Source organism: Protopterus annectens, chromosome 11.part0 (assembly GCF_019279795.1).
Source record: "Protopterus annectens isolate FY-2018-M chromosome 11.part0, PAN1.0, whole genome shotgun sequence".
Taxonomy (NCBI): domain Eukaryota; kingdom Metazoa; phylum Chordata; order Ceratodontiformes; family Protopteridae; genus Protopterus; species Protopterus annectens.
Window position 1 is genome coordinate 193,167,092 of NC_056745.1, and position 26,774 is coordinate 193,193,865.

The window sequence follows — 26,774 nt, forward strand, 5'->3', positions numbered from 1 at the left end:
CCTCCCCAAATGTATTCCCTTAATATACATTTCAGAGAAATGTGTTCCAGTTTAAGACCTCTGATTCACTCACACTCAAAATTAATGCAAGTCTTACACACTCAAACACTTATGAGAAGCCTGACACAGATTTCCAGCTGTCCCCTCCCCAATGCAAATGGTAAACAGTGCCACCAGAGTCAGACCGATCTACATGTCCTTCAAAGGGTGATCAATTATTAAAAGTTAAATATCAAAACAAATGATAGCTATGACCAGAAGCAGCCAGGCATTTGGTTCGTAGGTTCATAGGTTGGTACTAGGCTATCAGCCCTAGGGCCTATACAAGCCTAGCCATAACAATTCCCTGGCTATTTCTTCCCACATTATTTACTTTCCTGGACCCCTGTCTAGCAGGGCGACTGACGTGATCCCTGGGGTGAATTTCCTTTCTCCCATCCAATCGTCAAGGTTCCTCTTGAAGAGGTCCAAAGAGGCACTCTGCTTGACATGTATGGGCAATCTATTCCAGAGTCTGGGGAGTCTCTGGGTCAGACGTATGTATAAGGTCATAGAGGTGACCTGTTGAGTATCAGACAGGTATAAACACTCTCTAATTTCTAAAGAACATGCTGATTGTCCAGCCACAATGTAAAGTAATGAAAACCATTTAATAAGAAGTAAAATGATTACAAGAATGTAAATCAATAATTTTCAATAAACACCAGAATTCAATCGCCATAAATATAAAATTAAACTGTAGGATAGAAGTCCATCATCTTAAAAAAAACTCTATCTAAATAACTAAACTTTCTTAATCTAACTAGAAAATACTGTCCCTGATCTAATCTAAAACATAACAGCAAGGCAAAGTCAGGCTTACAGTTTTTGGTGAGTCCTTTTTCTTGGGTATCTACTGCACATTACTGTAACTGACTGCAACTCTTAACTAACTGCCCTTCAACTGACTTAAGCAGTCTCTTTTATAATCCAGGTTAACAGTCTGAACTGCCTTATTTTAAAAATAACAACCAGCTGTTTGAAAAAGTTCTTTTTCCGGTCAATCATCTGTTCAAATAATCACGTAGCAACCAGGAACATTCTAATGACATAACTTACTGATCAGCTGATTTCCCACAGTTTGTATTTTAGAATCTACCTCACAAACATGTGCAATTAGAAATGTATCAAAACATTGACAAATTCTTTAAACATTTTGTATTAACAGGAAAATACTTAACATTTTAAAAACCTATTTACGTTTTCACAATTAGACATGCTGGCATACAATACAAGTTAATCTGAGAATATACACAAATCTCCTGCCAGACATGTTAACACAAATGCCATTGCTTTCATTTTCCTCAAAAAGGTCAGTACTGAATAAAAGTGACAGACAGACAGAAAAGTCCTTTGAAATTATGTCAATATTAATTTTGTGTGCTGTGTGAACAATTAAAGCATTTATTCTGTTCCCTGTGCCCTTCTCAATTCTCATGGCATTAGCTAAAGTTCTGATATTGTGAGACATACATGATAGCATTGATGTGGGAATGAGATGTGAGAAGACTGAATGTTTCAGTCTAATGCAGTTATATCTGTGCTTATTGTTTGGTAAACTCTGTGATTCATTTCATGTGTCAAAAAGTTGTTGGAATGCTTCTGATAAATATTACCTTCTGATTTGTGCACCACTTAGTACAAAATAAGCTTTCATAGCTTAAGGAAAAAAGTAAAAATTTTAGTTTAGGCTGCCTTATGTAGCACAAACCAGCCCTTGGGCATTGCATAGTCATCAACACTCTGGATAGTACTCAGTGAAGAAAATATACTTGTTAGGTAGCTTTCTCTGTGGCACAAGGTGTAAGTGCAGTAAGCTTAGTGAAAAAGAACAGCTGATGCACAGTTTAAATCCACCTAAATGATAATTTTACAGAGGGTGGTCTGAATACATATTTAATCTATTTTTGATACCATTGTGTTTTTGCTTAAAAAGCAGCTCTTGCTAACATGTGAGCTTTTGTCTGTTCACTTTCACATTACTTGTCATTAACTACAAGTCTGATAATGTGTTTCACAAAGTACCTTTCTGATGTTGCAATGACGTGAGAAGGATGAATGTGCCACTTGAATGCACTTTTTGCTCTGGTAATTGCTACATACACCTACTGACTGCATTTAATTTATTGTCAACTTTTTACTCAGTCGTATATTTTTCTAATGCCTTTTCCTCCACTTAGCAGTGCACAAACATGGTTCACTGCCAAAGGAAAAAAGTGAAAAATTTAGTTTAGGCTGCCTTATATAGCCCAAATATGCCTGGCATTGTTGCATGTCTCTCAGCAACATGGATAATACTTACTACAGAGAATGCACCTGACAGATGTCCAGTTCTGTGGCACAAGGTGTAACTGAACTGAATTGAGAGAAATACGAATTGTTTGAATCCTGTTTAGAGATCACATTACAATTCTTCACGCTATGTAAGACTTTTTTTGTCATTTTAATTTGTATTTGCTCTCCCCTTGGCAGAGTGCAAATGTGGTTCCCTACCTAAGGGGAAAAAGTGAAAATTTTAGTTCAGGCTGCCTTATATAGAGCAAATACTCCTGACAATGGTGCACTTTCCTCAGCACTCTGGACGGTACTGAATGGAGAAATTACATCTATCATATAACTATCTGTGTGCCACAAGGTGTACCTGATGTGAATTTAGAGAAATAATGTACATGAAGCATTGTCCTGTTTACAGATCACATTGCAATGATTCACTAAATATATATTTTTATTTTTGTCATTTTCATTTGCATTTTCTGTCCACTTGGCAGTGCACAAGTAAAGTTCCCCACCGAAGCAAAAAATAGAAAGAATTAGTTTAGGTTGCCTTATGTAGTACAAACATGCATGGCAACAGACTAATTAAAATTACACTAATAAAAGCCTCTCTGAAGTGTATCTCCATTCATTCTGAAATGAGTATATCTCTAATATCCATTCTTGAAAGGTAGTTCTCATATGACAATGTCAATTAATAAGCCAACTTTCAGTTTTTGCATAATTTATCCTATGGGTTCAATTCCCAAGGACTAAAAGACATGTCATTAAGCATTCCATTGGTGACCATTGGAACTTGTAGCAATAGGTTGAGCATCACACATAGCAAATCTCAATGCCATGTTTCACACCTTTATTGCTGTGTGATATAAGTAGTACCAACATGTCTGCCAATGTATCCATCTGCTTTCAACTGTGCAAATGCAGCCGGCAAGGCTGTGTGTCTTTGTGCAAAATCAGTTACCAGATGATCTGAATTGATTAGCAGTTCAGATATATTTTTTTTGTTTGACTTTTGCAGACATGGCTGGTGAGGGAGGGAATGGTGCTAAATTTAGAGTACAAATGTGGGGTGTTGATGAGTCCAGGACATTTGTGGAACTCCTTGTGAAGTGCTACAGTGGTGGGCTGCTGCAGGGGAGATTATACTAGGTCTCAGTATAAGGCTGAGGCTTGAAATAGCTTAGCCAAGGCTGTCTCCAGTGCAACTGGCACATTCTATGCACTGGGGAACAATGTTGTCACCACTGCAGTGACATTAAGAAGCACAAGCAGGACCTCCTAAGCTGTGAAAGGCTGAATTTAGAACTGCAGTTGTGTAAGTGTACTAATCCATCACCTATCTATGATATATAATTAATGATCTAGCCAACCAATGTAGGTACTCGCTATACTTTCATATACATTTCTTTTCTTTTTGTACTGCACAGCTGCAGAGGAAATAGCTGCAGACTGCGAGCTGCACCAGGAGAGATTAACTCACCTCAGAAAGGCATGTTGTAAGTATGCTTCAGGTCCAAATTCAAGTCAGAATTTTCTTTCCATTCCTCAATCACTAGTATTTTGAGAGGGCATACCCCCACCTTCATCTCAAGCATGCATGCCTTCCCCAATAACCCTTGCTGCTTGCATTAGGCAATGAGAACAGCAGCTTAACTGTCTACAGGTTCAATAACCAGAAGCAGCAATTACTTTTTATTACTGGGTAAGTATTTATAAAATATTAACTGGAATAATATGTCAGGAAGAATCCAATTATGGTAATTGCAATTATTACATTTGAATTCATATTTCCTATTCATGATAGGGAAATAAAAGATACTCTTTGTTATATCATAGCAGTGAGATTTGTTTATTTTATGACACATTAATACTTTTCTATCATATATGGATGTGGCAAAGGTGTCCAATACTAAACTATCATAATTGTTTATGTATTGCCAAAGTTTATTGAAAAAATACACTTGTAGTGTGACATACCATGTATCTAACTAGCTCTTTTGTCCCCACCACCCTTTCTCTCTTTTATTTATTTATTTATTTTTTGGGGTGGTTACAATTTGTTAACAGTCTGCTGTTTGCATATCATGCTGCTGAAAAATAAATGACCAATAGCACAGAGAGACAGACTGACCATTGTGGCTCAGCCCACTAGACCTCCACAGATAACAGCACAGACACCCAGCACTTCAGGTTCACAACCTGTCAGTTTTGCCTCCACAACTCCTAACCTACTTGCTCCAAGTGTGTCAAGTAGTTCTGCCCCAGCCTCTGGTGCAGTGGTACCCTCTGGGGGCAATGCCAGTGGAAGTGGTGATTTTGTCACCAGGTAGGAGCTGCCAGGGATGGTGGAGGATATCTTGGAGAGGGCCTTAGTGCACATATTGGCAGGGTTGAAATGGTCCTGCATCAGTTTTCAAAGACAATGCCACAGCCAGCACTGACCTGGGGAGCTACTGCAGGAGACAGTGATGACAGTTCTGAGGACGAGGACTAGATTTGCACAGTTCTGAAGCTGGACTTGGGTGTGCCTCTAATGTCCCCTATTTCCAATCATAGTATCCCCCAACCATTTTTGCCATCACCATCCTTGTCTGTCTTGTATATCCTGTATGTCTGCACATGCTTCCTAACCTACACTACCTGTCTGAGCTTCTCATTCCTAACACCTTTCCCAACATTCCTCTCTCACCCAAAAAATGAAACATAAAAAATGGGCACCTGTCCTACCAGGAAAAAAAAAAAAAACATTCATAGCTCTTCTATGTGTCAGCTTCACACTTGATGTTGTCCAATTGGCCATACAATAGTAGTCTGTTGTTGTCACCCATCACTGGTGTGGTGACACTCCAAAGTCATGAAATTGTGTATACAATTGTACATGTATGTTGTGAAGAAGTGATAGCTATGGTGTTCTCCCATCAAGCTTCTGCATATTCCTCTATTCTTTCCCCTGTGTCCTACCCTCTGCTTGCCAGCCCCATTCCACTACTGTCCTATCCACCCCTTGTTTACATGTTTAATCTGGTCAAAAAATAGATTCACATACACAACACACATGGCCAGAAATGGCCCAAGGAAAAACCTTCAATTTATGTCCTCAGCATTTACATGGAGGTTGCCATAGTGCAGCAATGCTGAGTGACAGTGAATGCTGTTTAACTTCCTATTGCAAAAGCTGATGATTTCAATGTAGCCCACAGTGGTCAGGTTACTTCCGTTCAAATTTACTTAAATCTGCTGTACTCTGAGAATACAGAGTAAAGGCAGGCTAAAGTCAGCACTGTGAAACTGTTAATGTAGCAGTTCTTAGGCTGCTGGATTTAATGAAGCAAGAGTTCTTATGTGGCTTGCTGAGATAATCACTGGGTTTGTCGATTGATGTTTTTGTATAGTGTCACATGTTTGATTACAGCTATAGATCAGTGTATTCGTTATTCAAATTTCATATTACTTTCATATATTTAACTCCAGTCATCTGTATTTCTCTACATATGCAACATTTTATTAACATACCATTTGAAGAGTGCAGCAAGAAATCCTTTGTCAAAATACTGCAGCAACAACAGGGAACGTTAGTAAGCCAACCTTGCTCATCATTATCCTTCTTCTGTCATAAGCTACGTTATCCCTTTCTCCATCTCACCCTGTCGATGTATCTTCTCCCTTTTGTATCATTATTCTTCCACTTCTGCAGTTACACAATGTGTGGAGCAGGAAAACAAATGCAAATAAGGCTAAATGAAAGAACACAGCTTAGGGCAATAGCTTGTGCTTTTATTGCCTTTGGCTGCATTACTCTATTGCACTTCACTCCAGTGTTCTTAGCTATGTATATTAAGTTAAATGTACTTTTCAACAAGCTGAACAGTCAGATGTACAGATAACAGTGGTCAATACGATAATAAAGATGAATACACACATTCGCATTTGCTGAAATCTGCTGTCAAATATGAAATATCAGAAGTATGACTTCTTAAATGGTATGCTTAGATAATACTCTGGTATAAAAGTTCTTCTTGCAATGATCTAAAGGTCTGAATCTAGCTGGTTGAAAAAATGTTTCAGAATGTTTTGTCTGACTCCTGTGGCTGTAAAATGTTGGCTACACCTTTCCTTAACACATCATTATTCTGCTGCTACATTAATGCCTGCTCCCTATTGTGAAGCTTGTCTCGAACTGATCTTTAATCATGTGTCCCAAGAGGGTGTATATTTAAACTAAGAGCTGCTTTTGAAATGTTACAAAACAACGAATAAGTCACAAAAATAGCAAGAAAAGTGAGCACAAGCAGAGCTGAGGATCACAATGATGTAAAAAATTTGTTCTTTTTCCATAAGCCACTGTAGTACAATGAAAACTTTTATTAAGCAAGATACACACAATCAGATAAGCAATTTCATCTCTGCTGATTCAGAGACTTCTTCAGACCGGTCTGAAAAAGTCTTTGAATCAGCAGAGACAAAAGCGCTTATCTGATTGTGTCTATCTTGCTTAATAAAAGTTTTCATTGTACTACAGTGGCTTGTGGAAAAAGAATGGATTTTTTACATCATTGTGATCCCCAGCTCTGCTTGTGCTCACTTTTCTTGCTGTTTTTAAAATGTATTGGACATCTGAAGAAGTGGGCTGACCCACAAAAGTGCTTGTGTCGAATAAAGATTTTTATACTGGATTTTACAGCCATCTCCAAGTCCTGGTGTTTTGCTATATATGCAGAATGTTTGAGGCCAGCTGTGGGTGTGTCTTTCACCCTTGTACTGTGTGTTAGTCTTCAGATACATATATGTACATAGATAATGTGTAGCTGTAACAGTGTTATTGTGCACTTCAAACACTTTTTAGCTTAAACATCCAGCTACTAAACTGTGGTGATGTCATCCACTGAAATGGGTACTGTCCCAGTTGTACCTCAACATGTTGTGTGATGCTTGTGATTCACACACTTGTAACACACATCTGCTGTGTATATAGATGTTGATTCCTTTACAAAAACTTATGGTAATTTGTCACATAGCAATGCTTTCATTCAGAGTAATGATGACATGTGATTACATTTTCCTTACATAACATATGTAGGAAGTGTTATCCTCTGGCAAAAGGTGATGAGAAGACATTCTGTATATTGTTGACTTGCTACAGCAATTATAGGCACACATATATCTTGCAGCAATAACATTATGTAATGCCTTCACATACCAACACATCTCACAAATGTAGTGACACTTCTACTGTGGTGTATTCATCCTGTACAATATAATGTATTTTCTGTTGTCAAATGCTCATGTGTTCAACATTTACATTCAGAGCCTGTTAGCATTGTCAGGCCTTATACTGTAATAGATGAATAACATCCACCGCAGTTACAAAGTGTCTATTTACAGCGGGAGTGGCCTCCACCATCCCTTTTATCTCAAAGAGATTGTTTAGAACACATACATCTGATGGGAAAAGTAAGCATGTGGAGTGAACAGTTGTATTAAGACTTCCACTGTAGCACTTGTGGTACAGCCACATGTCATTGGTCAGTATAGTCAAATAGCTTGCTGTTCAATTCTTGAAATGGCAACATTATATGAATGTACTGATGTTACATAAGCACCACTGTATTAGATATTCTTATCCATTTTTATGTTGTACAATGATACATCATCACAGGTTATTACATGACAGTGAAATGGTCATATGGAGCATGTAATAACAACCTGTGATGATGTATCACAGGTTATTACATGGCAGTGAAATGGTCATATGGGGCATGTCATGTTGTGACTGCTCCTGTGGCATGTAGATTGAGTACTGGCTTGTATAACATACCTACACTGATAGACTGTGGTTCAGTTCTGGAACAGTGTGTGTACTACAAAATGAAAGCAGTTTCTCTGTCAAAGAAACATTGACATTTTACTACTCACTGTTGTGTGGACAGTAACATGAATAGCTCCTTTCCAGCATTCTGACTAAATCCATTTGTTCATATTATATTCATAACTCCTTTCTTAATGCACACATTCAGTTCAGGTATTTGTGAGAGCATCCATTGCTATCTGATGTGGCACATAGAGTCAACACAGAGGTCTGGAGAAATCCTAGTGTAATAGGCAGGAGTATGAAACTGGTAACATCTGTCTGTCAGACAGCAGTGACTTACACACAGACAATAGTTATGGCACACTTAGAGGGCCACCTTTTTCAGACCTTGTCCTGCAAGGTATGGCATCCATACCCCTTATGATAAGAAAGTGCTGTAAGCCCTTCAAGGGTGTACTTCACCTATTCCTAAAATAACTGTGCTCTGTATTACATATTGTCATCCAGACATTTCTTTATTACTGAAATTGTTTTCATCACACTATACCATACTATACTATACTATACTATACTATACTATACTATAATGGCAGATGAGGGATTCAATAAATGCTTCTTACAGTAACCCCTGGATTCTGCAAGCCCTGCACGGCATGCAGGACTAGTGCAGGAGCTCCAGCAGGCAATATGTCTGCCGTGCGATCCAGGAATAACCTGTAGGGGTGTGCACGAGCGCTCCTGCACTAGTCCTGCACAGACTCGGCCCTTGTATGCAAATTACCCCATTTGCAGGAGAAATCCATGCAAATTAGGTGAATTTGCAATCTAGGAAGCTGGAAACCGGCCGTGCAGGACTAGTGTAATCTACAGAAATGTATTCCGCCAGTAACAGAGTACATTTCTGCAAATTACAAAACGGAGCCACGACAGCTCCAAATAAAGGGTGGATATCATGTATAAAGCATACCAATGGCCAACTCTGAGGCCATTGGCATGGAAAACACTTGCAAAAAAAAATCAACTTTTATTTTTTTTTAGTCAATCTCAGCTGTTTAAGCGTAGGGCAGCGATGCGCAAATGGGATTGGGGGAAAATAAGAAAAAAAATTAAAATAAGCATTCTAACCAAAATCACTATTCTGCCTTTATACTCAATGGCAGGCAGAAGACAACATGGCCAGTAAATAGTGGTTGCTAAGGGGGGAGGCTCAGTGTGGTACATGTAACTATGCATTAGCAGGCAATCCTATGCAAATGAGGGGAATGATAGTGAATCCCAGATTTCCCCTGCATGCCAGGCATCTCCCAACAGTGTAAGAGCAGGAATAGCTTGGTGCAAGCCTAGGAGTTAGGTGACATCATAGGGAGGTGTGTCAGGCATATACAGTAAGTGGATTAAAGCTCTGTGGCTCGGGTTTGCTCCTAGCTTAGCACAGCTAAGCAAGGGGGTGTGTCTGAGGCTGCCTAGCACTCTTTACATTGCCTAAGTGGGTGTGCACGCCGCGCACTGGGTTTTAAAGGAAAAAAAAAAGTAAACCAGGAAATAGCAGCTCTGTGCACATTTGAGCACTGTGTTTGTGTGGCGTGCCCCCGGGCTTAAGCAGGAAGGCAATGGGAAGGGAAAACAACAGTAGGAAGGTAATCTAGGAGAACTAGCATAGCTGGCAGGTGAAATGTATCAGAATCAGCCAATTACACAGGCAGCAGACTAGCCCAGCCCATAACACTACTATAAACTATGCAAACACCTTTCCCTCTGGTTTTTCCCATACTCTACACCACCGGTGTATACACGCGGGGAAATTTTAACAAACAAAACAACAAAATGATAGCGGCTGCAATAGCTATCATAAAAATCATTTGGAAGAGGCTGAGGGTGGTAAAGATTTGAATGCTGTCGACCAACCCATAATAAGGAGACAGCGAAGAGTGTACAGACCCAGGGTAACCTACCAGGGGCTACATGAGCTGGAGACAGTGGAGCACTATAGGGTGGACAAGGACCTCTTAACAGCAAATTGTTGAGCTGTGCTGGCCACGCCTGACACACAGAACTAACAGAGGGGAACCCATCCCAGTGGATACCAAGGTATGTGTAAGCCTAAGAATACTAGCTACAGGTACCTTCCAAAGGCCAACTGTGGATATGATGGAGATCTCACAGGCATCAGCATCCAGGGTACTCCACCAGTTCCTGGATGCTATGTCAGCACATGCCGGTGAGCACGTATATTTCCCCAACACCCATGAGGCATTGGCCAGCAATATGCAACTGTTCCACCAAATACCAGAATACCCTGAGTTAGTGGGTGCTATAGACTGCATGCACATATGCATCAAAGCACCACCCGGTGAGCGGGGTAGGGTCTACATCAAATGCAAGGGCTTTGCCTCCATCAACTGCCAGGCCTACACAGACCGACTACAGCAGGTCAGGCAGTGGGATGTTAGTTCTGAAGGGTAGGAAGTCAGAAACTAATATGTAGGTCAATCAAAGCTAAGACCTGTAGTACACTGATATGCCTCTAGTCAGCATGACAGGTTAGAATACAGAATGAAATGGAGTACCTGACATACCAGTGCAGTCATAGCAAATGTGTACAAGTGTCAGGTATGCCCCCCATCCTATGTAGAAATGTAGAAACAGTCAGATGTGCCCCCCAAATCCTGTGGAGAAATGTAGTAACAGTCAGGCATGCCCCCCCAAACCTGTGTAGAAATGTAGAAACAGTCAGGTGTGCCCCCCAATCCTGTGTAGAAATGTAGTAACAGTCAGGTGTGCCACTCTACTCCTATGTAGACATATAGAAACAGTCAGGTGTGCCCCTTCCCCCAATCCAGCGTAGAAATGTAGTAACAGTCAGGTGTGCCCCCTCCCAACCATTGTGTAGAAATGTAGAAACAGACAGGTGTGCCCCCTCCCCCAATCCTGGGTAGAAATGTAATAACAGTCAGCTGTTCCCCCCTCCCCCAATCCTATGTAGGAATGTAGAAACAGTCAGGTGTGGTCCCCCCAACCCTACTTAGAAATGTAGTAACAGTCAGGTGTGCCCCCCCAAACCTATTTAGAAATGTAGTAACGGTCTGGTGTGCCCCCCCAATCCGATGTACACACGTTGTAACAGTCACGTGTGCCCCCCCACAACCCTATGTAGAAATGTAGTAACATGTATGTGTAGGTATAATACCAGTGGAGCACAGATGCACAGAGGTAGCCAAGGTAGCAGGATAGGTTGTAGCATTTGCACAATATGCAGGTATGTGTGTGTTAGGTTGATGTGTGTTTCATATTGTGTGAGAGTAGTCAGTATGTATGCAAGTTGAGGTAAGACCTGGTGGTCATTGCCCACTACTGCTGATGGCAGGGGCAAGTTCTCACAACTGCAGTGCCAAAAACAATTCCCACCAGTATAACACATGATAGCAGTAAGCCATTGTAAATGTATGGTGGTAATATGTGTCACCATTTGAAAGCCTGACATGGCATGGCTGTTGGGCTAGACATACAGCAGTACACAGGGGAAAGTACCCCAGACATACAGTCATACCTCTCAACCTCTTAGAGCAAAAAAATCTGGGCAAAGCCTAAAATGATGGGGAGACAAATAGGGACAGATTTTAAATATTGCTCCTACAAACTTAGAAAGTTGATAGAATAATGGGTTTTGCATTAGCATGAATTTTCTGAAGGATGTAGGGTCTGAATCTCAAATATCTGTCATTATTTAATGACTTCAATTCCCAGGTATTTGCCAGACAGGTGCAGATTTTCAGAGGAACACACCAAAAATATGAAGCAAAAATCTGGACATTCTGCGAAAATCTGTACAGTTGAGAGGTATGCATACAGTATATATATTGTGTCACTGTGAAATGGAGACACCCTTGGAATTGTACATACAGGTGTGCATCGCATTATCTGGTCCTGTAGTAGGGGATGCCGGTGTTGTCTGCCCAAACACTTGCAGATCACAAAGGAGGTAGGACTGATGTATTGGGAAACAGCTGATATACCTGCACATGCCAGCATAACTTGAATGCCCCATGCATATTTGTGTGTCAGATGCAAGTAGTGTCCATAGCACATATGCATCCAGCTCACACCTCTCTGGTTGTATCCCTGCTGTAGGGAATGGTACAATATGACCCCACCTGTATATGGCAATAGCGAAAGAATGCAGCATGCAGTTCAGGTGTGTCCCTAGCCATAGGTAGCACCCTGCCAGCATCCACACCACCTGATCAAGACAGATAGAAGGTATTGGCATGAACACCTAGCACACCTACCCTGTCACCCCAGGGGAATATACTGTATGGCGGTCTAAGGCTGTAGGACTGACAGAATGCAACGGCCTGCCACATCTGGCCTGCATCAACACCTAATGGCCCACAGGCCTCTGCCAAAGGCCTGTGTCTCACATGTACTGCCAATGCACGTTATGTCATGGATACCCAAATAACAACATAACACACTCCACATAAGCCATATGCAAGGCCATGTGGACAAACCACAGTAACATGTCCACCATGTCCCACTGCAGGAACTGTGGACCAACACCAACACACAGCTGTGATGAGGTGATAACCATAGGGAAAGTATCAGAGAATGTATGCATAATGTATGTAAGAGGATAGAATAATGGGGGGGAGCATGGGCAGCATGGAATGTGCAAGGTCCAACACAAAGCTGTGTGCGCACACTATCTTTGGCTGCAAACACATAAATGGGTGGGTACATACCTGCTCATACACCACACTAGGGGGTATGTCCTGACTCATTGCCCCTGCCTCTGGGTAACCTGTGTGAATCTGTACAGCTGTGAGGTATTGCCACAGCAAGATAAGGCCATATTGTCATGTCGATGGATGTACAAGTATGGGATCCTCAGCTAGCACTGTACCAAGGTGCTGAGCCGGATACACAGACCCAGCAGCAAGTGTCTGCAGCTCCCCCTTCAGAATGGCATAACTCACCATGAATATGTAGACATCTGCCCACAATACCAGACACAACTGCAGTCACCCTTGCCCCCCAAGACATCAATGTGAGCAGAAATGTCCACCTGACAGTACATGAGGACAGAAAACATCACAGTGTATAACAGTAGACATGTCTGAATATCTCTGCTAACAGCAGTACCATGTAGCTGAAGCAGCAGAGACACAATAACTTACAATACACACTATCCCCTGCACAGTTTGTCCCCATATTGCCAAATGATCGACGGATACCCTGCAGAAACAGTTTGCTACCTGTAGGTGTACAACACAAAGGTCTGCAGTGGAGTACAAACTTCCTGGAATCGATCCACACATTCAATACAGAAGGGCATACTGGGCATGCTCACACACTTAGAGAAATGAAGGCTATATCAGACAACAACATACTGAAAGGTCATACTGGGCATGCTCACATACTTAAACAAATGAAGCCCATGTCTACAAACAACAGTGGACCATACATATCTGCCAGTTGCAGATGTTAGTGCATACACTCCTCAGTATGCACCAGTCATGCTTTGCACACACAGTGGATAGAAATACAGACATATATCCAAGGACAACACACTATAATAAGCCAAAAGTAGATGTACATAGATGTGTCGAAGAGAGTGATTGTGACAAGGAGCCATCCATTATGAGGCTTGTCCCACCCAGCACACAGCCAAATAGCTACAACCACATGAGGTGTAAATGTCACTCACTGTAGACATTAGCCACCAGTATCCATCAGCATTACAAACTATGTGGTGCAAGTGCTAGCTGTGCAACATGACTGTACAAGGAAGTAGTCATCTAACAGCTCTATACACATACCTGTGGAAATAACCCTGCGTGTGCCCGCATGTGGTGTGTCAACCTCTAGATGAATGGGTTATGGCCCATGCACACATGCTGCCCTCCCCATAGCCCTACTATGACAAGCCTGCTGAGGTCATCCACTTTGAAATACACCATTGGGAAAGGTGTAGCCCTGTAATCTCTGTGGTGTGTTCTATAACTGCACTGCTGTAGTGTGATAAACTAGTTAGGTAGGATTCCTAATCCCAGACATGGCAGCTGTGTGTGTGTGTGTGTGTGTGTGTGTGTGTGTGTGTGTGTGTGTGTGTGTGTGTGTGTGTGTGTGTGTGTGTGTCTCCCTGTCTGTGTAGAGAGTAATGCTTTTTAGGCTAGTCAAACTCATTACAATTCAAATGCCCTACTTTGGCAAGGCTGCTGATATCATTCACTGTGAAATACACCTTTCTGAAAGCTGTAGCCCAGTAATCTTCATGGTTCATCCTATAACTGCATACTGCTCTAGTGTGATAAACTAGTTAAGTAGGAGTTCTAATCCAAGACATGGCAACTGAGTGTGTGTGTCTCTGTCTGTGTAGAGAGCAATGATTTTTAGGCTAGTCACACTAACTACAATTCAAATGCCCTGCTTTGGCAAGGCTGCTGATGTCATTCACTGTGAAATGCACCTTTTGGAAAGCCGAGTAATCTATGTGGCATGTCTTATAACTGCATACTGCTGTAGTGTGATAAGCTAGTTAGGTAGGAGTTCTAATCCCAGACATGGCAACTGTGTGTGTGTGTGTGTGTGTGTGTGTGTGTGTGTGTGTGTGTGTGTGTGTGTGTGTGTGTGTGTGTGTGTGCCTCTGTCTGTGTAGAGAGCAATGATTTTTAGGCTAGCCACACTCACTACAATTCAAATGCCCTACTTTGGCAAGGCTGCTGATGTCATTCATTGTGAAATACACATTTTGGAAAGCTGTAGCCCAGTAATCACTGTGGTGCATCCTATAAGTGCGTACTGCTGTAGTGTGATAAACTAGTTAGGTAGGAGTTCTAATCCCAGACATGGCAATTGTGCGTGTGTGTGTGTATGTGTGTGTGTGTGTAGAGAGCAATGCTTTTTAGGCTAGTCACACTCACTACAATTCAAATGTCCTACTTAGGCAATCCTGCTGATGTCATTCACTGTGAAATACACCTTTGGGGAAGGTGTACTCCAGTAATCTCTATGGAGCATCCTATAACAGCGTAATGCTGTAGTGTGTTATAGAACTCTGGTAGGGATTCTATTCCCACACATGGCAGGTGTGGATGTTTGTGTGTGTGTTCCTATGTCTGTATAGGGAGCAATGCTTTTTAGGCTAGTCACAATCACTACAATTCAAATACCCTACTTTGGCAATCCTGCTAATGTCATTCACTGTGAAATACACCTTTGGGGAAGGAGTACACCAGTAATCTCTGTGGCGAGTCCTATAACAGCATAATGCTGTAGTGTGATGTAGAACTCTGGTAGGGGGTCTATTCTCACACATGGCAATGGCAGTTGTGGATGTTTGTGTGTGTGTTTCTATGTCTGTGTAGGGAGCAATGCTTTTTAGGCTAGTCACATACACACTACAATTCAAATGCCCTACTTTGTCAGTCTTGCTGTCTGATGTCAGACACTCCACATATCCTTTGCCGATATAACCTCCGTATAACCCCTGTGGTGCATGTGATACCTGCACAGTACTGTGTTGTGGCAATCTAAGTAGTGATGAGTTGTATTCCTGATCCTGCCAAGTGTGTCAATGTGTGTGGGTCCCTGTGAAAGTGTGACTGTGTTGACGCTGACACCTGTTCATGCGGACAGGCACGTGTACTACACCTACCGTATAGCTACCATATCACTGTTGCAGATGTTACTCACCATCACATATACATTTGTAGGGCTCCTCAACGTGTAACCTATGTGGCGCATCCAATAACTGCATAGACATGTGATAGCAATACATAGTCAGGGGTTTGATACCCTGTACTGGTAGGTGTGTGATACAAACATGCTTAAGTTTTACTCTTCCACCCCTCCCTGACTTATCATTGCCTCTGTCTGCCTCTCTCACTCCCTCTCTGGTGGATGTGGAGATTTACAACTGCTTTGCTTAGGCAGCAGCATGTGTATTGTAAGTGATGCTCATGATCAGCTGATGGCCTCTGCATGTATTGCAGCCCTCCTCTAGCTGATTGCATGTGGAACAGCTGTGGTAACATTCCCATAGCCAATTGCATGGAAACACACTCCAATATCTAGGAACATCATGTTGGTGTTGGGCTTTTTCATTCACTGTGAGTAAGAACTAGATCTGTTGTTTGGCAAACAGCATCACAGATGGATTGGGGATTTACCTCTAACAACATACACTGTGGAAACAGGTCAATACACAGGAGGGGGATGTGCCTGACTTGACTGCAGACTGTAAGTGCTGCTATACTGCATTTGGAGTAATGTTGGTTTAACAGGCTGTGTGTGGACATGGCTGTCCTACATGTTTTAATACCTGTCATGTCAGTGCTATGTTCATGAAAAAAAAAATCTGTAGGGTCATCTGCAGACTGGGCAGTGTGTGGTGCCTTTTGTTTCTTGTGTTATCCACAGAGCACCTATCTGTGAACTGCAGAAGGTAGTGTGAGGATTGCAGTCAGTAGATGGTGACAGCCGTGAGAGTTACTGACTTCATATCCCTCATAGGACATATGTTGCAACAAACCCTTTTACAACAGTAAATGTATGAGGTCATCACAGCAACATGTCAATATTGGCCCTGTGTATGTGCCTCCAGCCACAACTCTGTCAACCTTTGTACATATGTCAAGCAGGAAGAGGTGCATATGTTCTGTATACCACATTTATTGACATAATATCTGATAACAAGCCAGTGAGATATCAGACTGCTACACATGTTATGTATAGTAGGGGTTATATTTGAGGACATAACCTGGGCATTCTGTGGTTGTGTGTACATTACTGAGGTCTGTGTACTTATGGTGATTGTTGATAGTGTTTGTATTGTGAATATGTACCTTGGCCTGTGTACAGACTGTGGTAGATGTCATTGTTCTTGGTCCCGTACTATCTGATGTTACATGCTGCTCCAGTGTATGTTACCCTATTGGCTTACATGTTTTTAAGGCCAAATGCATGTGTGTGGATGAGGAGTGTACTGCGGTGAGCTGGACGTGGTGCTGTGGTGTGTGTAGGTATGGGGTTGCCCTAGGTGTTTGTACAGTGTGTGGGTAATCATGCACACAGTTCTGCCATGTGGCTGCCCTACACAGGATTTTATGGACAGCTGCAGACCATAACTGGCAGGGTGTGCAGTTTACTGCCTCTGGCCACGGACACATGGACTGGCCTGCCAGGGGTTCCATGGGCACATCCAGGTACAGGCCTCAATGTGCTATACCTGCTGATGACAAATGTCCGCTGGTATCAGGCCCCTCCTGGGACTGGCCAGGACCATGTGCATGTGGCCTGCTATGATGTGGTGTGGACAGCAGCCCCAGCACTGCTGAGGCTGGTACTGCCACTACTGGAGCCCCTTGGTGTCCTAGCATGTCCACGTTGACTGCCAGCTGTTGGTGTTGCTGGCCCATGTCCATGTGGTTGTCGCCACACCCCCACCACACATTCAAGCACGGACACACCACGGCCGATGAGGGCCATCTTCTCACTATGCCATCTGTCCATGAGCTCGGTATAAGCACTGATGGCACCAGACAGTTCACGGATGCTGTCACTTACAGATGTGAGAGCAGCCCTCTCCTCTGCAGCCTCAGGCCTTGTCTGGTGTAATGTTCCATACGTGCCTGCACAGCCATGATAGCCTGAAACATGCGCCTGCTGGTACCAGCTATGTCACCTCTGCCAGGAGCATGATGTCCAGTGGCCCTATCATGAGCACCCTGGGACATCTGCCTATGTGGTGCCCTGCCGGACATCCAGCTATGTCTGCTGTGACCAGACACAGTAGGCATGGTTACCACACTTTCCTGTGCACTGTCACCAAATGCCAGCTGTCCCACCGCTATGGCTACTGATGATGAGGTATGTATAGGCACTGAAACTGTGTGCTGGGTTGGGGTGGCTAAAAGGAGGATGTCAAATGATGGTGCACTGTCAGCCCCTGAAAACCCCACATGTACCTCAACAGTATTGTCATCTTCGGTGTCTATATGGACACCAACATCCGATTGCATGCAGGAGGGACCCTGACCCACCTCGCCACCTGTGGGGGAAAACAATAAACGCACCTTATAACCTGTACAGCATTGTCTAACAGTATACACACACACACACACACACACACACACACCTGTATAGCATTGTCTAACAGTATACACACACACACACACACACACACACACACACACACACACACACACACACACACACGTGCACACACACACACACACACACACACACACACCTCCGTAATACCTACCTGTCCATGACTTTACAGACAGTCTCACATATATGTCCTGCATCACACTTGTTAACATACACACATGGATACCACTCATTAACATATCAGTCCTCTAAATGCCTACACAAGTGGTCACAACACAATACCTGTTACTACATTACCTGCCTGATCTGTGTGTAGTGGTTTTAGATGGCCTCACCGCTGTCATTCTGTGTTCACCCTGTGTATGTCTGGACATCATGAGCATGGCCCCTATATGTGTGGGCAACTATGTTCTATCCATAATATCATGCACTGGTGTGTCATATGTATGCAATGCTCAGTACATGCCAGATATGCTGCTCAATCAGCCTATCATGTGACAACTGTAATATTTGGTTACACTCCCTGGTGTTGACTAGTACTTCCCCAATGCATCTGTAGTGCTGCATACATGGGTTGTAGGTTACCTCTCTGCTGAATGCAATATTAATGATGTAACTGGTTCCCTCTTGATGCCTGTTCCATGCTACAGACCATATTATACTATCAGCTGTCCTGTGATTACACACATGACAAGTATTCCTTTGTGTGTAATGTGGCAGTCCATGTACATGTACTGCATGATCCCAGAGGGTGGTACTGCTGTATGAACACCCCACAATCACACATGTACATACATGGCCAGCCACACAAACACACACACATGCACATAAGCATCCTACATGCATCAACCTCCCTCCACTTCACCAGAGTGACCCTACAGACAAACTAACTACCCACCAGGACACACACACGCACATACAGGTAAGGTTGCACAATGATAGTACACACAGTCCTCCTATTACCCCTCTGTCAACATGCATAACATATGGTACCCAACAGCATGCAGTGCAGCTATAGTCAATCCATGCTAGCAACAGTATACATGTGTGTGATGCATGTGCTGTGTCACTAGTTGAAACCCCTTCTCCTGAATACTGTGCACCACACCTCACAGGTGTACAGCCCATTGCTGAATGTGTACTACTGTATCAGTTATTTCAGCTTTAATGCTCACAACCCCTGTGTTTTCCAGAAACACATACCTGGGATGATATGTGGACAGATGTCATTTGTGAATGCCTGATATCTGATTCACAGCTCTCAACATCAGCGGACCATGTATGACCAATCCAATACTCTTGCACTGGCAAACATCAGAGTATACCATAGCTATGGTGGTGTACACACCCTAATTGATATGACATCCCCGTCCTTGATCTGCCATGGGACCACATCACCATATATCTTAACAGTACATGAGCCCGATATGTGACATATGTCCTGGACTTTCACATGCAGTGTCTATGGAATATGTTAGGTGTGCGGATGCTGAACGTGATGCATACACACAGTGTGGGCATATGTGTGCACACCCTTATTATGACGGTTTGTCGCACCTCTTGTTGTGAGTACTACAGCATTCACTACTCTTGGCAGGGGTATACCAGCATGGGTCATCTGCATTTGCCAGTGTATGTTCAGTCTGCCCTACTCACATCCCCCTATACTGCATGATTGCAAGGTCTACTCATGTGCACATCCCTTGGTGTTTACACACTGCCATCACTATTGCTATGGGGGTAGGGTTACGGCTGCCACAGGTTCTGAACCTGACTATGTGCAGATACAGCCATTCTTAGCATCCTAAGGATCCCTGCTGCAGTGCACTGGTGTGTCATGCTGATACCCCTCTCCCCTCCTTCAGCCTTTTCGCAGATGCATGACAAGTAAGCCCTACACGTGTCACTTTGCAGTGTCTCATACACTGAACACCACATGTTACAGCCTAGTCCCAGCTGATAATGTGGACAACTGTAATGCCTTATGCCATAGTGTATCTCTGCAGCAATCGCCATTGTCCTACAAGTATATACACAGGTGTTGCACTGTATATGGGTGTTGTTCCAAACATGTCCCTACTGTAGGCCATGTCTCCCATCATTCTGTTACTCCCTGTGGACACATTCCGCAATGATAGGATGTTAGTTATCATGCAGGTGTCTGACATACCCTTCCAATACCCCATCATGGTCACCCCTGTGATGCCATGCATTTCACAGGAACAATACGTGCATATGTACAGCATGCATTCTGGGTAGGTTTGTTAGATATGTGCATGGAATATACCATTGCTATTACATGCCCAGTGTATTGGCAAGCATCTACATAAACCATACTCATCAGCTACAGGCTGCTGCCTTGGTGGTATCCCGGAGGGTCCTACATAAGAGGGTGAGAGTTGCAAAGTCAGTGGCCACAACTGTGGCAGTGCTACAGAGTGGGTGCAGTATTACAATACATCAACAGTACATTTCCACAATACTACCACATATGGACATCTGTTTATCACTACTATGTAGCAACAAAATATATCTATGACATGTCAGATATGCATGATCTACCTGTACCAGTGTGGATGTATATGCAACAGTGGTCTATGGATGTGCCCTCTGGCCTTACCTGCATGCTCCTCAGCCGGTGTGTGGGTGGCACCCACCTCCACAAAGGTGTCTGGCGGTTTGTGGCTGGCCAGACAGGCAGGTGCCATGAGGCTGGCCAGGAGCTCCTCCACACATGTCAGGGGGAGATGGATGGCATACCCCCCCTGTGGCGAGGTGATCCCCCTGGACTGCAGCAGCACATCGATGGGCATTGAGAAGCAGGTCAGAACAATGATGCCGGACCTGCTCATAACTGCAGTTATGCAGTCCGACATTACTGACCCTGTGGACTAGGTCGTTCCACATGGTGGTCCACTCTTGCTGATCATGGGCAGCCCAGCCAAACAAGGTTGCATAGTGATGAATGAATCCATCCAGCAGGATGTAATTTTCTGCTGCTGTGTAGGCTGGCAGTCTTCCATGAGACATCGTGCCTGAAAGACATAAAGATGGACACAGGTGTGAGCAAGTCATGCAGCAAGGTTACCACAGTTCTTAAAACACATCACTGTCATCCCCCCACCATATCAGCGACAACAAACCGTACACACAACTCAATAGGTATGACTACAGCATACCTACCAGTGGGGCAGTTATTGTACTGTATTACGCTTTGTGCAATGTGTTTCTAGCCATGTTCCCTGTGTGGACACTATCATTGCTGGCCTGTTAGAGACTATTCACCTGCATGCCATTGTCAGGACCACAAAGGTTCCATATATGCCTGTGGTATGCTTGCTATGTGTGTGCTGCACATCTGACATACTGTGTTATTGCGGTTATGTATGCATGCTGTTGTACATGTTCTGGGATTGTGTAGACTATTACTACCAACATATGTTCTATAACAGTGACACAATAGCATGTATATGTACTATTGGCCAGCAGAACCACCTCTCCAAACTCATCTGCCCATGTTACCCAGCCACATCACATGTGTGTCCCAAGCTGGGGCTTCCTTATGTACTGGTCCAGCAATACCATCAGGTGGAACTGACCCAAGGGCTGTTGTCCCCCCCCTGGGGGCACACACAGACATGTTTCTGTCCCCTGAGATCAGGTCCAAGGTCTGTTCCATAATGGGCTCCGCAGACACATGTGGGATGTGCTACATCACTCTGAGGCACCTAGTACACATTCACAGGGCCAAAATGCTCCTCCTGCTCAGCCTCCAGGCCAGACACCTTCAGGACATGGACTGCTGTTGTGAGTAGCAGTGGGTGGGAGGCTTGTTCACTTTATGTCCATATTGGGGCCCATGGGGCATCCACATCACAGACCGCACACACCATCCAGGGTGTTTACCCACCAGATGTGTCACATACCACCACTGTAGGCTATCTACCAACCCTGACCACCTCCACAACTATACCTGCCATACTTCCCCATATTTCCATTCCATACTTCAGAGCAACAAGGGGTTCACATGTGACATACCCATCCATGTTGCGCACACTGACAGATGTAGATATCTGTGTTTATTGCTATGTGTGCTGTTTCCTAGCACATAGCCTGCGGCACTGTGGTAGTAATATAGGGGACATGCATTTACATACATATATGTTTGTGTGTGTGTTTGTGTATATGTAGACATGTGCTTATAGTTATATATCTATATATGTGTAGATATATGTGATGTATATATGTGCTCATATATATGTCTACACATGGGTATCTGTATATATATATATATATATATATATATATATATATATATATACGGATCTAGGACTATTGAACGAAAGTTCAATAGTCTGAAAAATCCATTCACCGAACACACTTTAACGAAAGTGCTTTTACCGAAAAAGCACTTTCATTGAAGCGCGTTAAAAAACCCCATTAAAAACAATAAAAAACTGTGCTGTGCTCCCCACCCCCCCACTTTAATATTCTCACTCCATGATCGCACTACAGTAGGAAAAGGGAATTTTCCCTTATCCGCACCGTAGTACGACCTCCACAACAGGCATACTTACACGAAAGTGCTTCTTTGGTGAAAAGCACTTTCGCGTACATATGCCCGGCCGTTTCACATTCAGTGAAACGGCCATTTGAGCATTAGTTCTAGACCCATATATATATATATATATATATATATATATATATATATATATATATATATATATGTATATATGTACACATATGCATACCTATATGTGGGGTACATTCAGACATCAGGTCCACAATCTCACAACACCTTCCTGCACAGCTGCACTGTTCTGCCTTGCTACAACACAGACAGGTGCCACATATGGACACAGCCTGAAATTAGGGGGGCATATGTAGGGACAGATTGCAGGTAACCCTATTGCACACCTATGGGATTCCTGCATGCTACAATACAGATTAATCTGAGTATCCTGCAAGGGGTGGGCTGTGGATCCCATGTGTCCATCATAATGGCATTACTTCCACCACCAGCTATTGGCCATGTAATATACATACTTCCCATTACACAACACACACTATGATGGCTTACATCTTATCAAACTCTGCACGGTTGACGGGTATGGCCCACTACCCACAGGGATGGACGCTATTGTCCTCAGCAGTTGTTCAGCTGAACATCATTACAACAACACCTGAAGGCACATATAAATCATTCCACATCATCTATCCCATAATTATGGACGAAGTACTACGGTCAATTACATACATATATACTTCACATACCTGTTATGGGAATGCAGACTCTTCTGTTTTTTTGTTTTGTTCTGTGCCTTATACGCACACTCTCTCGCTCTCTCTCTTTCACTCTCTCTCTCTCTCTCTCTCACTCTGTCTCTCCACAGTAAATGGAATGAGCTGCTTTGCATAGATTGCAGCATGGAATTTGTAGGTGATGCACCAGTTAGTGTCCTCCACTTGCTATAAGCATGCAGCATGCTGTGTAGTACTTCCATTTACCACTGTCATGGCAACCAACTACTATAAAGCCCTACATCGTGTGGGCGTTGTTCCTTTACCTTTCCTGTATGATTGACATCCTTCCTGTGTGTGGGCATCAGTGTTACAGACAGCAGGTAGCATTACCTCTTACAGGAGAACCTGCATACTCAGGCCAGCTGAGGTTCCAGAACTACAGACAGAGTGTGACTAATGTTGTTGTATGCATTGTATAGCACTGCTGTTACAGGGATTGTGTGTGCATACTAGTTTAACTTGGAATGTAGTCTGTCTGCATAGCTCTCAACTGTGGGCCTATCCTCTTGATGGCCAGAGGTGTGCCTATTATGTTTTGTCTGTCCACCACACAGGTCTTGTGTCAGATATATCACTGGCAGTGTGTGTGTTGAGTGCTATCAGTACATGGCCACATCCATTTCTGTTTCTAACTTCATATTCCTGACTAAGGGTATGTTGCAGACTATCCTGTAACACCAGTGACTTGCTTAGTGTATGACAAACGTTTTACACATATGGGCCTGTGTTCCAGCCTCTGTCCTCCAACTACATACCAGGCTTTGCACATATGACATGCTGTCAGGGGTTATGTAGTGAGCTGTGAGTATGTCATGCTGCCATTCCTGCCATCAGTTCACTGGTGTTGTGTCCCCCACACATACTGTGGGGTTGGGTCCATATATGTGTGGGCTTCACCTACACAATACATGTGTGCCCTTATGCACTCCAGAGGCCAGTGTATTTAACAGTGGTATATGGCCCTGTATTATTGAGTCTGGGGGGGATGCACCATAACTAACCTAGGTTGTTACAACATGTGGGGGTATCAGGGGTAAGCTGCCTTAAGGTATCTGGATGTACATTACCATACAATCCACCTTGGGTAAAGGCAGACCTACTGCCTCCTTCCAGACAGACTGTTCTGTTTGTCAGTGTGATGTTGATGGTGTCAGTTATGCCTTGTTATGTAACAGATACATCCCATTGTGTCAGCTGATGTCTTTACCCCCCTAGGGAATGTGTACAGATAGAGGCTGCTGGACTATACATCTGCATTAATTACTATTGATTGTTTGGTATCCTGTGGCCCAGTCTGTCTTTACTATTGTACTACTTGAAGGCCACGGCATGGACAGCAACATATGTAAACCTTTCCAGACTACTGTATTAGTATAACTGTTTCACAGTTGCATTACTCTGGTTATATGGATGTCACTGTCTAAACAGCTATATGACATGGCATATACAACTGTAATAGTACACAAATAAAGCTTTCCCATGTATGCAAACCTGTGTGTGGTGTTATATCCTTTGACCTCTCTGTAGGTATATGTTGCAAGCAATGATTGATATTTGTATGGGTTGCTCATACAGTGTCCAGTTGGTAAGGTGGTAACTGTAGACATAGTGACTGTTCCATATTGTGTGCACCTTCTACATATGTATCATCCTATACATATCTCTGTGTGTGTATGTATAGTTACATCTAGATATATATATATATATATATATATATATATATATATATATCTGCATATATGTGTCTGTATATATGTATATATAGGGATGTTGATTGCTTCTCCATTGTACATTCCCTATGGGAGCCAGACTGTACTGCATATGTTACTGATACCAACCTGACATCATATAGGTGGGATGGAGTACTGTTAACATCTTGTGCCCATGTCATGTCACTTTCTGGTTATGGGATCTGCAACAATTGGTAGTGTATTGCAGGGTAGATGTGTTTGGCAGTGGGGGGGATCCCTATTCATACAAGACATATGTTTGGGGCCTCAACCCCATTAACGGTGCATGTGGACATATATGTTTTTATGTTCTCATTTTTATCTACAGATGTATGTCTGTATATACCTATATATATATATATATATATATATATATATATATATATATATATATATATATCTGCTTACATATATATATATATATATATATATATATATATATATATATTGTATATATATATATATATATATATATATATATATATATGTATAGACATATAGATGTAGACATATATGTCTATAGATGTATGCATATGTATGTATGTACGTTTATATATATATATATATATATATATATGTACATGTATGTATTTTTATATATATATATATATATATATATATATATATATCTACACATATAGATATGTATATATCTATTTAGATATTAATATATGTACACACACATACATCTACATCTACACACACATACATCTACATGTATTTAAACATGTAGATGTATGTGTGTGTACATACATCTACATGTATTTAAACATGTAGATGTATGTACACACACATACATCTACATGTTTAAATACATTTCCTGTACTGTTGAATGAGTGTGCTGGATGATATGTTTGTGAAAACATCAGGGTTATGTATAGCTGACATGGCTTAGTGGTAAATCACTTTGGCTATGGTGTGCAGGGTCCTGGGTTCAAGACTTGCAGAGGCTATTTATTTTGTTGCTGGGCAGAACAAGGGGCATTGGATACAGAGTGATTAAGGCACTTTTAAGCAGTTGTAAGTAGGTTTGCACGGATTTGCGCAGAGGTGAGCACTGCTAACTTTCGGTTACAGTTTCTTATACTCACTTAGTTTCTAAATTGTTAACCTGTGTAGGCATTGCTTAGCCCTGTGCAAACAAGCTTTAACCCACTTACTGCTGCTTAAAAGTGTTTACTCCCACTTACCCCCGCACTAATTTCTTTAAAAGAAAAGAAAAAAGGGTTGATAGGAAAGTGGTGAAAAAGGGGCAAAAAGAGGGAAAGACAGTAGGGAAATTGCTAGGGATGTGCAGGAGGGTGTAGGAAAGGTCCATAGCTGCCCATTTCTTCTACAGCAACAGCTGTGCATATGCACTGACATTGGAGGTGGATTTGGACACTCAAACCTCTGAGAGAGGTGTGAGGACAACATTAATATGTTGTGATACCAATTTGACCAGATTACATGTGTCCAGTGGACATGTGTGTGAAATGGACAGCTATGTATGGGGCAATGTTTTT